Below are 16,912 nucleotides of genomic sequence, written 5' to 3'. Positions count from 1 at the left end.
TTAGATGTTTTCTTAAAAGGGTCTAAGTAGTTGGCCTCACACTTCACCAAATATTTTTTTCTTCTTTTTTGCAACAGAAAAATGTAATCTCTGAGTAATCTTCCTTTCTTCTAGTTCTGAACAAAAAGGTAATAATTTAAATTCTTAAAAACTGATGGACAACAAGGAAGTAACCAACCAATCAATCATATTTTTAATTTAGGTTTTTTAAGAAGGGAAGGGAAAGAGAGAGAGAAAGAACGAGAAGAAAAGAGAAAAAAACTACTGGGATGTTAAATGATTATAGGTTTGTGAACTAAATAACATGATCAGCAACCAAAATTTATGATGAAATGAGTTAAATCTAAGAGTGACCCAAAAAGCTCAGCAGGTATAAAACTATCCTTTGACCCTACTCCCTTGAAAACTATTCTTATCCTTATGAGTATTAAAATAGTCATCAAATTTTACTAAAATTATATCCTGATTGTCTCCTTTCTCCTGCACTTTAAACAATGTGATGGTAGGGTCCATGCCTATCCTGTCCCCCCTTATCCTTGCAATCAACATAATACCCAGCAGAGGCATTAATTACTCTTTCTTATTAACTCAAGAAAACCTCATAATACAGTCATGTCTAGGGGTTAAAAGTATACTCTGGAATCAAATTCAGTAACTTTTTTTTTTGATACCAGGGATTGAACCCAGGAGGGCTTAACCACTAAACCACTTCCCCAGTCCTTTTTTTATTTAGAGAGATGGTCTCACTAAGTTTCTTAGGACCTCAACAAGTTGCTGAGGCTGGCTTTGAACTTGCAACCCTCCTGCCTCAGCCTCCCGAGCCACTGGGATTACAGGCATGCATCAAGGTGCCTGGCCTCAGTGTCATTTTTGACATCTATACTGTAGAGTGGATATGGTAATTGCATCTTTCTCACTGAGCTATGGTGAGCATTATGTGGGAAAATAAATAAATAAATAACGTGTATAGACCTTGGTATGGTGCTTGGTGTATTGTTAATGTTCAAAAAGTATTTGCTATTAAAATAATTTTAGTTCCCTATAATAATTAATCTAAGCATGTTTTAAAAGTAAGCTTTATAAAAAATGAAAGTTTTTTTAAACACACACATTGTGGTTTAGTCATGGACATTTTCCAGCATAATGAAGCAGTATAGATGATATTCTCTTGAAAATCGTTTGTTGTTTTTTTTTTTTTATCCCCGGTTGGCTGAGTGTTAGTCTGACCATTAGTGAGTCCTTTGATCATTCTTGTTTTGGGATAAATTTGGTTGGCTATGGAGCTGGCATGCTAGAAAATTTGAAGAGTTGTAATTCTAGTTTCTTCTAGCCTACTAAGCATGTCAGTTGTCTTTAAAAATGGCCATGATTTAATGGCTACATAGGCAAGAATTCCCAGAGCAAGTATTTTTTTTTCTGATGCTGGCATGGCTCGGACCCTGAACAGAGTGTAATCAGGTCCCTCTAGGGATATGGACACTGCCCAAGTGTCCCTTGGACAGATGACACAGAGACTGAAAGGTTATAAATAAATGGCTTGTACATCCAGGAATGACAACATCCTTTAACCCAACCCAGTCACACAGCTAGAGGACAATGGTAAGGGCTAATATTCTTTTGAACACTTACCAAGTATGTTTTATAAAAATTATCTCTAATTCTTATAAGAAATCTATGAAAGCAACTCTGTATTTCACATTTCAAAGATAAGGAATTTGAACTTTGAGTTGATTAAGTCACTTGCTCAAAACTCACATATTCAAAATTACTAGGCGGTACCATTTCCATAATTTTTTTTTCAGTGCTGAGGATCAAGCCCAGGTCCTCTCATATGCCAGGCAAGCCCTTTGCCACTAAGCTACACCCTAGCCCAATTTCCACAATTTTTATGTAAATTTAAAACTTTTAAAATATAAAGTTTATCTTTAAAATCAAATAAAAACATTTTCTTGGTAAATGGAAATTCTCTGAAGAAAAGTTTGATTAAAAAATGAATTTTAAAAATGAATTTAAAAATTTTTAAGCATAGAATATGAAAAAAAAATCCACTGGACCTGACAATAAACCAGTTCTGTTTTAAGCCACAGAGCCTATGCCTGCTTCCTTCCCATTTGTTGCATATAGAATATATAATAAGACAGAAACCATGATGTGGACAGGGATATTTTTTTGGTGCTGGGTTGTGCAGGGTATTGCCTGCACACTATTCTAGCTTTACCGCTCAACCCAATGCCTAGAATAAAATAGTGCACAATAAATGTGTCTTGAATGAGTAACTAAATGCCCCCGTCTCCCTGAAGATCTCTGGGAAACACATGGGTATGTATCATTAATACATCACCTTAATAATGAATTATAATGATTGGTCATCATTTTTGCTAAGGTCTTGTTAGCAGAGTGCAGGAGCTCACTGCTCCAAGGGCAGGACTGATCTTTTGATGGCATCTTGAGCAATATGAGGACTACTGAGAGCTAATGCCTGCATCTCACCCCCATGGTCCTCACATGAGGACATTTAAAAGTTCTCTCCATTCACTAGCCAGACTGTTTAACTTGCATTATTTTAAAAATTGATCTTTTAAGTGAATAAATGCTTAGAGAGGTTAATAAAGAAAAAGTCCCTTATTGCATATTTAGGCTTAAGGAGAAGGAGAATTCAAATAAAGGAGGTTGTAGCAGCTAAAGGGACAACCTTCTGGAGCTCAGACCAGAAAAGCCAAGGAGCACACTGCTGGAAAGCCAGGAGTGAGCTTGCACCTGTGGGTGTCATGAGGCCTCAACCACAGATATTGAGTTCCTACTCAGCAGCTTCATAGAGAGGATGGCTGAAAACATTTGGCATTTGGTTTTTGGGATTGGCTAACTTCACTTAGCATTATCTTCTCCAACACCATCCATTTACTTGCAAATGCCATGATTTTATTCTCTTTTATTGATGAGTAATATACCATTGTGTATATATGCCATATTTTTTAATCCATTTATCTACTTAAGGGCATCTAGGTTGGTTCCACAGTTTAGCTATTGTGAATTGTGCTGCTATAAACATTGATGTGGCTGTGTCCCTGTAGTATGCTGTTTTTAAGTCCTTTGGGTATAGACCAAGAGGAGGGATAGCTGGGTCAAATGGTGGTTCCATTCCCAATTTTTTCAAGGAATCTCCATACTGCTTTCAATATTGGCTACACCAATTTGCCGTCCCACCAGCAATGTATGAGTATACCTTTTCCGCCACATCCTCACCAACACTTATTGTTGTTTGTCTTTATAATAGCTGCCATTCTGACAGGAGTAAGATGAAATCTTAGAGTAGTTTTGATTTGCATTTTTCTAATTGCTAGAGATGATGAAAATTTTTTCCATGTATTTGTTGATTGATTGTATATCCTCTTCTGAGAAGTGTCTGTTCAGGTCCTTGGCCCATTTATTGATTGGGTTATTTGGGTTTTTTGTTTTTTGGTGTTTAGCTTTTTGAGTTCTTTATATACTCTAGAGATTAGTGCTCTATCTGATGTGGGAAGGGTAAAAATTTTCTCCCAAGCTGTAGGCTCTCTAGTCACCTAACGGATTGTTTCTTTTGCTGAGAAAAAAACTTTTTAGTTTGAATCCATCCCATTTATTGGTACTTGATTTTAATTCTTGTGCTATAGGAATTTTGTTTTCTCTAATATAAGGAGTCTGATTCATAGTGGGGTAGGGAGAGGTAACATGGGAGGAATAGATGAACTCTAGATAGGGCAGAGAGATTGAAGGAGAAGAGCGGCGGCATGGGGTTAGAAATGATGGAGGAATGTGATGAATATCATTATCCAAAGTACATGTATGAAGACACAAATTGCTGTGAACATACTTTATATATGAAAAAATGTGCTCTATCTGTGTAATATGAATTATAATGCATTCCACTGTCATATATAAAAAAATCAATTAAAAAAAGAGAAAAAATGGATGAGCCACTTTTGCTTATTCTAAAACCAGGACACATTCCACTCCATTGTGGGTCAAACAGTGGCAAACTTTTAAGATGGTTCTGCCCTTAGGCACCCAATTTGGCCAGAGCAAACACCATATCTGTCCTGTTCACTAGTGTACCTTGAGCATCCAAAACAGCAACTGAAACAAGGGATGAGTAGAAGATATCTACACATATCTTGAAGAAGGGCTTGAATAAGTGTTGTGATTTTGATATGAGGTGTCATACAAAAGCTCATGTATGAGACAATGCAAAAAAGTTCAGAGGTTATGAGAGTTTTAGCCTAATGAGTGCATTAATGCCCTGAGAGAAATCAACTGGATGATAACTATAGGTAGGTAGGGTATGGCTGTAGGAAGTGGGTCCCTGGGGGTGTGCCTTTGAGAATATATTTTGTCCTTGTTGAGAGGGGCTCTTGCTGCTTTCAGTACCATGTCCTGAGCTGCTTTCCTCCACACACTCTGCTGCCATAATATTATGCCTTACCTCAGGCCTTGAGGAGTGGAGCCAGCCATCTATGGACTGAGACCTCTGAAACTGTGAGCCCCAAATAAACTTTTCCTCATCCAATTTTGTTTCAGGTCTTTTTGTCACAGCAGCAGAAAAAAAAACTGACTAAAACAAAAAGTAAGCCATACTTTGTTTAAAATACTTGAGACTGGGTGATATATAAAGAAGTTTATTTTTCTCACAGGGGTCTCATAGTCCGAGATTAGTCAGCCTCATCTGTTTGGCCTTTGACTGTGTCACAACATGGCAGAGAAGGAAAGAGAAGCAAAAAGGGATGACTTCAACTTATAAAAACCCAGTTTTGTGAGATTTCACTCACTCTGTGATACCAGTATTAATTCCCTTCTAAGGAAGAACTCCATGACCTAATTACCTTGCACTAGGATCTACATTTTCAAGTTCTACCACCTCAAAACCACCACACTAGGGGCTAGGCTACTGGATTTAGGGCTAGCACATGGATTTAGGAGACACTCAGATGATATACAAACCATAACCAATACTACAGGCAGTGTTTCCATTGAACATAGAGAAGTAGTTATTCAATTCAACAATATTTATTGAATACCGGGCATTAAGCAAAACTGGATTGAAATGGGGTCGGGGGTCAAAACATTGAAGGGACAAACAAATGGAAAACACACGGTTAAACAGGTCTGAGAGAAGCAGCAGAACTCTTAAGTCTCAGACAATAAGCCACATAAGGGCAGAGATTCTGTTGTCTTTTTCCCCCACTGCTATATCTTTAGAACCTGATAAAATGACCAATACATAATAGACATCCAGTTAATATTCATTGAATGATGAATGAATTAACAAGTCAGTGAATTGAGCTTGTCCTAAAGAAGTTTACACTAGTAAATTGAAGATCACATGATAGTAAGCAATCCCATAGAGATAAATAATGTGGCAGCAAGAACCCCAGATCCAGTCCTGGGGTGGTTTGAGAAGACTGGAAGGATTTTGGTCTCCCCAGTTTTCCACAGGCTGTAATAAGACAAGGAGGGTTATGAAATAAATGTTTCTATTGCCTAGCCATATAGTTCTGCTTGGGAGACAAAATGTGCCAGCTGTGTGAGGTGGTGCATGCCTGTAATCCCTGCTACTTGGGAGGCTGAGGTAGGAGGATCTCAAGTTCCACAACAGCCTGGGAAACTTAGCCAGACCATGTCTTAAAAAAAAAAAAAAGGACTGGGGATATATTTCAATTGTAGAGCACCTCTGGGTTAAATCCCCTATACCCCACCCCACCCCACACAAAGGTTTTTGAGCCAACTTGGACTTTTATCCTCAGTTGTTGCTAGTGTGTGTCTAATTTGTTTCTCTTCATTACTGGCCTTAAATGTGTCTGTTTCCCTTTTATGATCTGTCATGCGACTCTAAGCATAAATTTTTGTAAATAATTTTAATATTTTTCTTTTCTCATTGGTCTACGCAATGTCCTTTCTGAGCAACTGTTAGAGTGAGGTAAAGAAGGAGAACAGAAGAAATGGTATAGGTTCTAAGCAGAGGTACAGAACCTATGGGTTACTCACTAGGAATGCTAATTTCTGAAAACTCTTCTAAATACAGGAAAATTTCCTGTTAGAGAACAAACTAAAAATCAGAAGTAAGGTTGTCATAGTCTTTCACATGAAATAAAGTTGAGGGCCAAGCTCAATTGCCAGCTGCACTTTCTACTTTATGCTGTTATGAAATAATTTCTGGGCTTGGGGATGTAGCTCAGTGTAGAGTGCTTGCCGACCCTGTGCTGGTTTGATCCCTAGCACAGCAAAAAATAAAAAATCGTGTTCTATTTTTTTAAAAATATTACTTTAAGAGAAATTTTCAACTGCAAGGATAACTCTGACTCTAAGCATAGCTTGCACAGATTCCTCCTGGAGTAATGCTTGGATGGTGTGCTATATTGAGATTCTTGAAATGCTCTCTGTATGCTGATGATATTAGTTGACACACATGAGTGATGTTGCTTAATCTGCAAATAATAGACAAGAAAAATCTTTTGGACTATTAACATTTTCACGATGGAAAATGCAGAGCGTGGTTTATAAAATTTTGGGCAATATATTTATCTCTGTTAATGGCACAGATGCTTTGCAACAAAGACTTGCTCAATATACATTGAGGCTAGCAATAGTCATACATTATGTATAATGTTGAGGAGCTCCGCCACAGAAGCCTACATTTCCTGGGCAGCAAAACATTTAATACGGAAACAATGTGCATAATTTCTCAAGTCAACTCAAGAGGTTAAAACCAATGGATCATATATAGAAAGAGAATTGTCTGAAAGAAATTATTCTGGTTTCTATTTCTAATAGAAAGGCACAATATTCATTTCTTTAATTTGTTAATACTTTAGACTAGAATTATTTAAATTTGAACATGGGCTAGTGCCTTTTCATACATCCATAAACATTTTCTTACTGTGCATGTAACATTCATTCCTCTCCTTTTCTCAGTTCAAGCAACAATGTTTTTAATGAAAATATTTCAAGCTAAATGTCTGACAAAATGATTTTATGTTTCTCTTTTCACACATCGAGGTAATCAGGCAGCAAAAGCAAATAAATAATTTTCTTTTGGGGTGAAAGCATTCATATTTGATAAGTTATTTGAAAGTAAAATGAGATTTTACATAAACATTTTACATTTTTTATGGACTTATCTCTATTGGTGTTTTTCAGGAAAGAATCATTACTAAAGGAATTATGCACATATCAAAAACATGAGAAAGTACAATTATAGATAATTTGTGTTAGACAAATAAAGAAGGAGGATCACAGGTCTGAAGCAGCCTCAGCAACTTGGTGAGGCCCCATCTCAAAATATAAAGTGATGGGGGTGTACTCAGTGGTAAAGCATCCCTGGATTCAATCTTCCCGACCCCCTCCCAAAGAGAGAGAGAGAGAGAGAGAGAGAGAGAGAGAGAGAGAGAGAGAGAGAATTAATACAAAATTATTGTTTATGTAAGCATACCTCTGCTACCTAGAAATACAAACTAGAAGATATATATTAAAAAAGGAGAAACAACAAATAATTCATAGGGAAAAAAGTAAAATAGAAAATGTATTAGTAAATCTTTCATGTTAAACAAATATCATCTATATCTTTGTTTGGCCCCTCTGGATGGCTGCCAAATCAGAGGAGACTAGAAATGCAGTTATGGATATAAACTTTGTTTCACCTCCTTGCTCCACCCTGAAATTCTTTTCTAACAAGTTTAAAACACCACTTGGTATTTCAGCTTTCTTGTATATGTAGGGACCCTAGGCTGCAGTGACATCTTATAAAACTGTTCTATAGGAGATAAAAAAGCAAACTGACAAATTATCCCACCTTTATTCCCATCTTTGGTATTGGCTTTGCACCCTTCTGTGTAGAATTGAAGTTGAGAACTATGAAACTATTTAAATGTGAATGTTGCTAAGAACATATAACCATCTTGGAGAATAACCAATTCCAGGTTATATTTTGCAGCATTTTGTTGGGTAGTTCATAATTTATATTCAGTGTATAATCTGGGTGCCTATTAACATATTTTTGTTGAGCATCTACTTACTTTGTGCCAAGTATTAAGCAACTCTCTATGGAGGGTGCAAAAATGAATGGAGCACAGTTATTTCTTCAAGGAGCTTATAAACAAGTAGGGACTACAAAACAATACATATGGCTAAAATAAAGTTATATCTGATAGGGAAATTGAATTTTCTGATATGATTACCTTCAAAGACAAGGCCCTCAGAATTGTTTATGTATACATCCCATATCCCAATTCTGGTGTTTGGGTCCTGAGTTCTACTTAACACAATAGTATTAAGTATTAGATGGTTTGTTTATTCAAATTCACCTTCCAGAAATTTGAATGAGCCTTGAAGAGCGAGTAAATTGGTTGGTGATGTGGTTGGAGTTAAAAGCAGAGATGGAGGTTGCTAAGTCACTGTGAAAGAAAGGTAGGACAAGGAGCATCTGATGATGCTTTGCTTGAGGTAAGCAGACAGCAATGGCTAACTGAGCAGCTCGGTAGAACTTCTGAGCCACAGTGTCTTGGTCGAAGTTCTTTTCTCACTTGATTCTGCCATTGAGATGCTTTTTTGTTCTTTCTTTTACTTCCCTGCAGAACTTCAAAATATATTCCTATTAATTAGATAGTGCCTACTGGGTGTAGACACCCTGTAGTCCAAAAAATCCCTCCTAATGAAATCAACTAAATCATATTGTTATATTGTGTTCATGTATGAATATGTAACAATCCCACCATTATGTACACCTATAATTCACCAATAAAAAATATGGAAAAATAAATAAATAAAAGCCCCTTCCTACCACAACAAACACACTCTGGCAGTACATCCTTAGCAGCAGGATTCTTCCAGGGAGTGAGTAAAATTACAGTGGCCAGGCCAGTGAGAAAGTTAAGATGTTTAGGTTTAAAAAAGGCCCATAAGGGGACTGTTAGTGCAAATGAGATTGGAAAAGCAGATTCAAGTTTGAACTTCATGCTGCAGGTATTTATGCTGTAGGCATTTATGATTTCTAAACAAGAGAGGAATTTCAACATTGTGTTTCAACAGGATTAATGTGGAAATGGTATAAATGGATTTGAAGAGAGAAATCACAGTGGGGGGCAGCAATTAAGAACCTAGTGGACACATGAGTGATAATATATATTATCATCATTATAAAACTATACACACTTTTCATCATTACTATTGAGTATTTGTGTTACTGTCTTGCATTTACACACATCTTCATTATTTATTTATTACAGCTCTTCATGGTAAGTCAGTGTCACAGCAATACTACACATCTTTCTTTAATTTATAGCAAACAGCATACAAGATGCACATTCCATAGCAGCTTGTCTCTTCACAGCACATAAGGAAAAATAATAACCACTTCATGAATTGTTTTCTACTCTGTATAGAGATGTTACTGAAATCAAAGCAGTCTCATATTCTTACAAGCAATGCTCCCCCCCCCCGCCAGATGCTCTGAGAATTCTTAGATTTGAAAGAAAACCAAAAGCATTCTACCTTTGGGTATTGAGTTAATATCTCAATGCAAAACATGGCACCATTTGGAATTTTATAAATTCACATTTCACCTTGTGAACTTATGTGCAACATAGCAGCCTGTGTCTAACTATCTGAAATCATGCTTATGATGACTGGTTTTCAAGTGTTTCACACTGGAAATATTTGAAAAAGATGGTCCAACAAGATTATTGATAATAGCATTAAAGCTTTGCTTTTCTTTCTTCTTTTTATCTATTTATAGGGTTTCTGATTTTCCTTAGAAAAAGAGGCAAACCAATGATTTTCAGTCTTTTCTCTCTGGGACACAAATGGTTGAGGATAATCACATTAATAATACATTCCTATGAGAACGGACTGCTACTCCCACTCAAGAAAGCACAAGATAATCCAAGCTATCTTGAGAAGCACTGTGCTAGAGATAACTTTGAACATGAATTTAAAAATTGTAAAGTCAACTTGAGTACAAAGTAATTTTTTTTTCTTTTTTGTTGTACTGGGGATTGAACCCAGGAGCACTCTACTACTGAGCTATAACCCCAGCCCTTTTAAAAAATTTTCATTTTGAGACAGGGGCTGGATAAGTTGCAGTCCACCTGCCTCAGCATCTGGAGTTGCTGGGATTATAGGTGTGTGTCACTGCATCCATAGAGTAGGAAGTACTTCAACATGAGCTATAAATGACTTATGAATGTCCTCATAAGTAAACACATTCAGCACTTTGCTTAGTTGAGAGCTATAGACTAGATAATGCCATCACCATCAAGCATTTTTCACACATGACATACTCCCCCACCACCCACATACTTGTGCACATTCCCAGTCTGTTAGGCATAGACTCTTACTGTTCTTCATTCTTAACTTCCTTTTCTGAACTTTTATTTTTACAAATTCTATTAAAATTACACAAATTGCACAGTGTATGCTCTTGGGTTTTATAATACATAAATACACCTAATCACAACAAAATTTTCATTTAGAAAATTAGATTTGTTGTTGAGAATTTCTATTTTGTTTTGTTAAAATTTATTTCAGGCTAATAATGTTTCTACACCATAAAGAGAAAACAATGAATATTAAAAATAGGTTCAAAGATGCCTAAGTTTGTTCTCTCACATTATATCATGAGGAGAATGTGCACTCTACTCATAATTTTATTTATTAGCAGAATTCATTTTGATAGTCCTACCATTAATTTTTTAAAAAACAACACAAGCTGCAGACTATTTTGAAGCCAGAGAAACCACTGAATGGAATGTCTATTTGTCCTTGCTTGTTGACAGAATAGTTTGTTTCAAGATGATTTTCGGGAAATAGATATTTATTATACTTTAACATGTTTTCTTGGTTGGTGACATTCTTATTCATCTTGACACATAAAAGTGCATTTTAGGATTTCTTCATTTTTTTCACTTAACAAATTTTTTTTTAGTGCTATTATGTGTCCTTGATGGGAAATCCACAGCAAATAAAGTAGACACAAATCCCAGCTCTTGCGTAGCTTCATTTCTAGTTTGGGGAAGACAGACTGTGAGCAAATAAGTGAGTGAAACATATTGTGTGACAGATGGTGATAAGTTCTATGGAAAAAGGGATGCAGATAAAGGGAAGAGAAAGTTCTGGAATAAAAGTTACTTTTTCAAAAATAAGGTGGTTAGGGAAGACCTCAATGAGAAAATGGCATTTGGGCAAAGAACTAAAAATGGTGAGAAATAAAATCATGTGGTTCTCTGAGGAAAGAACTCTCCAGGTAGGGAGACTAACATGCACTAAGGCCCTGAGGTGGGCAACTGCCTGGTATGTTCACAGAACAAGAAGCCAATGTGGCAACAGAAGATCCCAAGGGGAAGAAGAGCAGGTGTGCAATTAGAAGGCAAAGGGGCCCCTTGTAGATCATTTGAGAGCTTTACCTTTGAATAAGATGAGAAGCTCTTGGGCTGGGGATGTGGCTCAAGTGGTAGCACGCTCGCCTGGCATGCGTGAGGCCCAGGTTCGATCCTCAACAAAGATGTTGTGTCTGCCGAAAACTAAAAAATAAATATTAAAAATTCTCTCTCTCTCTCTTAAAAAAAGAGGTAAACATCTTTAAAAAAAAAGATGAGAAGCTCTTGAAGGTGTTGAACAGGAACCAGATTTTATTGTGACTCTCTTGGATGTGAGTGGATGGAATACAATGAGTGTGAGGTGACTTAGGTGATGATGTCCTGAGAGCTGGGTGCTTCATGCAGCTGGCCAAGGCTTGGTGATCAAATTAAGTCTGAGCAGTTTCATAGTTTGGTTGCTTTTGTTGTTGTTTTTTTTCATGAAGGAAGAAAGGAAGAAGACAGGAAGGTAGGCAAGAAGGAAGCCAGGGAGGGAAGAAGCAGGAAAGTTCAATTAATTAAATTAATTAGTAATTGTAAGTACTTCACCATCTTCAAAACACAGACTAACCTAAAACCAAAAGTTTTCAATTAGCGCAAGAAAGTAGAGCATTTGGGTTTCTGTGTTATCTAAGCAATTTTTATCCTGACAACCATTATCAATAGATGCTCTCTAACAGGGGTTTACTCTTTTCTGAAAAAGTTTTTTTGGAAAAGCTAATTCTTATTGGTATTTATTACATTTGGCTCTGATGTACAAGCAAAAAAAAAAAAATTATATATATATTCACAATAGCCAAGAATTGGGATCAGCCTAAGTGATCACCAATGGATGTATGAACAAAGAAAATGTGGTGTATATATACAGTGGAGTACTAATAGAAAGGAATGAAACCCTCTCATTTATGACAACATGGATGAACCTGGAGGACATTGCATTAAGCTAAATTAGCTAGATACAGAAGACAAATAGCACATGATCTCACATATATGTGGAATTTTAAAAAGCTGATCTCATAGAAGAAGAGAGTAGAATGGTGGTCCTAAAGGCTGGGATGCTTGGGGGAGGGGGAATAGGGAGGTGTTTATCAGAGGACATATAATTACAGTTAGATAGGAGGAATATTTTTAAGTGTCCACAAGAAGCAAATAGAAAGTAGATAAGTGAGTACCGGAGGCTGGGCAGGGAGAATAAGTAGTGAGGAAATGAGAGGAGTGGGTAATGAGGGAATGACTGCTGACCAGGTTACATAGTTTCTTTTTTGGATGATAAATTGTTCTAAAATTGATTGTCGTGATAGTTGTATGATTCTTTGAACATACTAAAAAAACATTAGATCATGCACTTTAAATGGGTCTATTAGTCTGGCACAGTCTTGTGGACTCTATTGTTACAGCTGCTCTAGAAGCTGAGGCAGGAAGATCACTTGAGCCAAGGAATTTGAGACCAGACTGGGCAACATAAGTGGATGAATCATATGTCATGTGAATGGAACCTCAAGCTGTTTTAAAAAGATAATGCCGGCTGGGCATAGTGTCGCATGCCATCATCCCAGCTTCTCAGGAGGCTGAGGCAGGAGAATCCCAAGTTAAAGCCCAGCCTTAGCAACTTAACAAAATCCTGTCTCATAATGAAAAATAAAAAAGTCTGGGGTGTAGCTCATTGTAGTGGTTAATCACCCTTTGATTAGATTATCAGTACCACCAAAAAAAAAAAAAAAAAAGAAAGAAAGAAAGAAAAAAGAAAAGAAAAAAAGACAATGCTAGTCTCACAATTTTTCAGAAAAGCAGTTATTTCCATAATAATGTGTCAACATGTGGTTTAATTTTGGAAGAGGATCCTGAAATCAAAAAGTCTGAAGACCACTGCTTTAGAATAGAGATCCAACAGAGTAGAGATTTTTGTTTTATGCATCAATGCACCTCAGGTATCCAAACAGTTTCTGGCAAGTAAGAAGTACTCAACAAATACTAATTGAAGAGTGAATGAATAAGAAAAGTGTTACATATCAGATTAACTGGTTGGCCTCCTTAAGGGACTGTGACAATCATAAAGTTTAGGTTTGCTGAAGTTGGGGCATACATTAAGGATCCAATTATTTTATGTAGACATTAGACTTATTCATGAAAAGAATTCAGAATAAAGTAAAATAGCTATTTATATTTTCATTTACAATGCCTCTACATTCACAGACCCCTGATAAAATAAGTTATTTGACAAAGCAGAACAGTCTTCCATAGAGTTTAGATGAGTTTAGCCAACAGTAACTTGCTTCATTCAACTGAGGGAATATAGATTCTAAATAAGAAACCTGTTTCCAAAGAGTTAGTATCCCTAGACTCCAGAATTTTGAATTGACGCACACAAATAGAGCTCTACAGTCATGTTTCACTTGATGATGGGGATACATTCTAAGAAATGCATCATTATGATTTCATCTTTGTTAGAACATCACAGAGCATGTTTACACAAACCCAGATGGAATAGCCTACGACATGCCCAGGCTATCTATCTATATACTTCATCTATTTGGCCCATTGTTAATTGAATAAGTTGTCATGTAGTACATGACAACTTATACTTACGCATTACCATGAATTGGGATAGAAGCACCTCACTCTCTTAACTGTGATTAGGGAGAAGAAACAAAAATTAGAAAAATCAGGTTTGTAACTAGTACATAATAAATTAAAACAATTTGGGGGAAATGAGAAGGAAATGGTTTTTTAAAATACTTCTGATTTTTTATATTCTCAAAAATTAAAGAAATACTAAATGAAGTTCTATAAATTATGTACATTGAACAAAAGTGAGAGATTGAAAGTAACTTGCAGGGTCTTCATTTAGAGTGAATTTTTAGTCCTATTATCCTTATAACAATTTAGGTTTAGTAAGTGACTTCTACATGCTATTTTTCTCTCTGGGCCTTTAGGATTCAGTGGTCCCTGGCTTATGAAATTTATATTCCACAAGAGGAAACAGACAAACAAATAAATGATCAGCGAGATTCGGATATGAAAAGCATTCAGTAAAAGAATAAAAGAAGCCTCCTTATTAAAGAAAGATTAGTGGAAATGTAGAAATTAGGGAATATATTGAGTGGGGAGTGCTGATTTATATCACATGTTGGGGAGCTCTCAGTGAAATAGTGGTAGATCAACTGAAATAAGAAAAACTAAAAGAGGCTCTCTGGCAAGAGCAGAATTCACTGATAAAACTGTCAGTTCAGGGCAAAGGAGGGTGTGAGCTTGGTATGCACTAAGAAGAAAAAGGTGGTCAGTGTAGTTGTAGCCTAGCGAGCACAAGGATCCTACATGGTATGAAAAAGAATAGGCACAAACTTAGTGATGAATTGGTTTGAAGGAGTTTGAATTTTATTCTGAGTTCAAGGAGAAGCCATTGAAAATTTTGATCTGGTCATGTAACCATTTGCATTTATATAAGAATCAGTCCAGCTGCTTCAAGGGGAGAAACAAGAACAGAAGCAAGGAGACCTGTTAGTAGCTGACTATCCCCCTGGGGAACTAAAGTGGTAGGAGTGCAGAAGACAAGAAGTGGACAGATATGGAATCGATTTAGTTGTTTACAATAGTATAGAAAGTTTGTCTGGTTCATAGGAAGAGTTATAAATAGCAACTGTTACTCCATCCTTATACTTGAAGCTTGCAGACACTGATGAATTTGTTCTAGCTCACAGGACTACTAAATTAAGTCAGTGAACCATTTCCACTGCTACCAGGCACTGCTATTGCTATTCACAAAATACCTTACCTGAAGTCTTTTTTCCTTCTGACCTTTCCTCATGTAGCTGCCATTCTAATCTTCCTCAAACATTTCTTTCATCATGTTTACCTTGCTGATAAGCGCATTATGTGTATTCATGTAGTTATTGAGTAATTGCAGTGAAGTAGGCTGGTATGGGTGGGTAGGGTTCACACACCTGAGGTACAGCTCTTTGCCTCTAGGCAAAATTTTACTAAATTTTACTCAGGGTGTTGTCATTAACTCATATAAAATAATGGAGAAAAAAGAGACAGCATAATTAACAGAGCCTTTATAGAGAAGGTAGGACTAGATCTTTAATGAAAGAGAATTTTGGCAAAGAGAGAGGCAAAAAGGTGCTGCCTAAGAAAAAGAGCAGAAACATATGATATTCTATTTTCATGGCAGATAGGGGATTCACTTGAGGAAAGGAGAGCATTTGCTTTGAGAAGTTGGGAAGTCACAGGGTTGGAATTGTGTCTGACTATGGCTATTCCCAAAAGTTGCATACCAAGGATTTGGACTTAATTCAGCTGGATATAAGAAGTTACAGAAGATTTGTAAGCAAGATTAAGTCTTAGTGAAGGCTTAACTGAGACCAGCAATCATTTCTCCCTGTAATTTCTAGGTATTCATCATCTTTAGGTATTTATTAGGTACTTAGCTTATAAATCTTTGTACCTTTAAAATTTATATCCCGTGTATGTGCAGCCTATATGGAGTAAGTGCAGAGTAAATATTTGATAATGATGAAAGCTATGCATGAGAAAGATTAATTTGGCAATAGCGTATGGTCTGAATTGAAAAGAAGAAAGGCAGGAGGTAGGGAAGGTAGCTATGAATGTAGTTGGTGATAAAAATGTATCCTTGAAAGAAAGAATGTAGGAGACGCAGAAATGAGAAAATACTTTGAAAGTGTACTTGAAAGAGTTGTAACCAATCTGAATGGGGAGTGAATTAAAAATTAAGTGTTCAAATGTAATTGTTTTTGAAAGACCATGATGCCACTTAGGTGAGATGAAAGAACTAAGAAAAGAAATTAGCTTAGAAGAGTAAGATGAGGAATTGGGTTGTAGACAGACATTTGCAATAAGTACAGGCTATTCATTTAAAATGGTCCAGGAAATTGACTAAATGAGAATAAAGTGACTATGAAGAGATAGGGAGGCCTGAAGTTTTGTTATAATTTTATTCAATTTATAAAATTATATTTTATAATTATGTTATTTTTGGGGAGGTAAAACTCAGTTGAAGTGAGTGGGTTCTTGGGAAAACGCCTTTGGGAACTTTATCTTGTCCTTGGTTCCATCCTCTTTCTCTGCCTTCTGGCTGCTGTGAGATGAATAGTTTTACTCTTCCAGTATCTTTCCCTACAATGTTCTGTCTCACCCCAGGCCCAAAGAAAGGTGCCAGCTGACCTTGGATTAAAACCTCTGGAACCATGAGTGAAAATAAATTTTCCACATCTAAGTTGTTTTGCTCAGGTATTTTGTCACAATCATGAAAGCTAATACAACAGTGAATGACAGACAGAGTCTGTATGCAGGTTACAGAAAGTAAACACAAAGCACAGATAGCAGCAGAAGCAGATACTATATGAAAAAGCAGCAGAGAGATGCTGATTCATGAACAGAATTACTAGAGTTACAGGAAATAGATACTTACTAAAGAGGGGAGAAGTGAAGTACCAGAGCTCAATGCTGGGTCACAAAACGTACAATTGCTTGGACCAAACATCAGTTTTCTGGCTGACGATAAGATTTTCTAA

The sequence above is a fragment of the Marmota marmota genome, unplaced genomic scaffold (genome assembly GCF_001458135.2).
Source record: "Marmota marmota marmota unplaced genomic scaffold, marMar, whole genome shotgun sequence".
Classification (NCBI taxonomy): domain Eukaryota; kingdom Metazoa; phylum Chordata; class Mammalia; order Rodentia; family Sciuridae; genus Marmota; species Marmota marmota.
Note: the sequence above shows the minus strand (reverse complement) of the source record.